Raw genomic sequence first — 1,573 nt, 5'->3', positions numbered from 1 at the left:
AAAAAAAAAAAAAAAAATGAAGAAGAAGAAAGAGGACAGCCTGTATCCCTGACAACTTTGAAGAATAGAGTCACCATAGCAGTTCAGACTCTGATCTATGAAAAAAATGAACTCCTATCTTAAGCCAACATTATTTGGGATATTTGATTTGCAGAAGCTACAATGATATTCTAATACTGTACACAAAACCTTATTTCTACTGATGACTATCCTCATGTATGTTATTCATAAAGGGTAACTTTAAGTTTGACTGGAAGATTGGGTCAACAGATAATGCATTGAGCACCCACCTGGGCATCAAGCTGGGAGAACATGTTGTTCTCTCTGTGCACTATTAACATCTGCTGAACAGACTTGGTACAAAGATTAGAAGTAAGTGATTATAATAATGTACGTGACGTTGCCTAGAGCAACAATAGGTACATAACAAGTATTTAATAAAGTTTTTATGATGAAACTAACTTTGACTTTTTCTGTTTTTGATTCTCAAATATAAGCTAGTACCCATGAAAATATTATACTAACATTTCTTATTATAAGTATATCCCTGAATTATCTATCAATGTCAGTTAGTGGAAGAGAATAACTAGGTATACAAAAACTTTGGTTAAAAGGCATTTGTGTGAGGTATCTGAACTAGTCAGAACTGTGCTAGAATAAATAGGTATCCCAGCTAATTCTGGGTATGATATCAACAAGGACTCTCCTATTCTTCCTTCATGCCATCTTTTCCTTGAATATGTTAAATAATGCAGTTGTCCCTTGGTACCTATGGGGAGATTGGTTTCAGGACCCCCCACAGATACCAAAATCTGCAGATGCTCAAGTTTCTTGTATAAAATAATGTAGAGAAACCAATGGAGGATGGAAATTAGGCAGGGGAAGGGAAGTGGGGGGTAATAAAATAAAACAAATTATGCTATGTATAGGTACAAATATATCACAATGAAGCCCACTTTTGTATAAAATTATAATTCACCAATAAAATATTTTTTTAAAATACTGTAGTATCTGCATATACCTATGCACAACCTCCTGAATACTATAAAGTGTATCTAAATTACTTATAATACATACTAAAATGTAAATGCTGTGCAAATAGTTGTTACACTGTATTGTTTAGTGGATGATAACAAGAAAGCAGTCTACATGTTAATACACATGCAGTTTTCAATTGACAGGCAAAATTGCACATATTTATAGGGTGCCATGTATTTTTTTAAATATGGAACACTTCATGAATTTGCATGTCATTCTTGTGCAGGGGCCATGTTAATCTTCTCTGTGTTGTTTCAATTTTAGTATATGTGCTGTCGAAGTGAGCACCCATGTAATGTTTTGATGGATGTATATATGCATGTGTAATGTTTAAGTTAGGTTTAAGTATATCTCCTCAAACATTTATCATTTCTTTGCACTAAAAGCAAAGTTTTTTTTCTTCTCTCTTTTTAAAAATATATAGTACATTAGCATTATCTATTAGTCAGGCAATCAGAGAAACTTTACCTCCAAAAGCAGTGGTCTATTGAGCTTCTCTGGGTGAAGTACTGTTGCTGCTCTAGGTGACAAGTGT

At 33.4% G+C, this 1,573-nt stretch overlaps 1 non-coding gene across 1 annotated transcript; it reads right to left on the bottom strand.

Annotated features, from left to right (window-relative positions):
- Window positions 1-1,219: 1,219 nt before the first annotated feature.
- Window positions 1,220-1,326, bottom strand: LOC125614244. The gene has a single exon (XR_007344849.1). It is a non-coding gene; the product is annotated as a U6 spliceosomal RNA (small nuclear RNA).
- Window positions 1,327-1,573: the final 247 nt, after the last annotated feature.

Source organism: Marmota marmota, unplaced genomic scaffold (genome assembly GCF_001458135.2).
Source record: "Marmota marmota marmota unplaced genomic scaffold, marMar, whole genome shotgun sequence".
NCBI classification, from domain to species: domain Eukaryota; kingdom Metazoa; phylum Chordata; class Mammalia; order Rodentia; family Sciuridae; genus Marmota; species Marmota marmota.
This window is presented reverse-complemented; position numbering and strand designations above follow the sequence as displayed.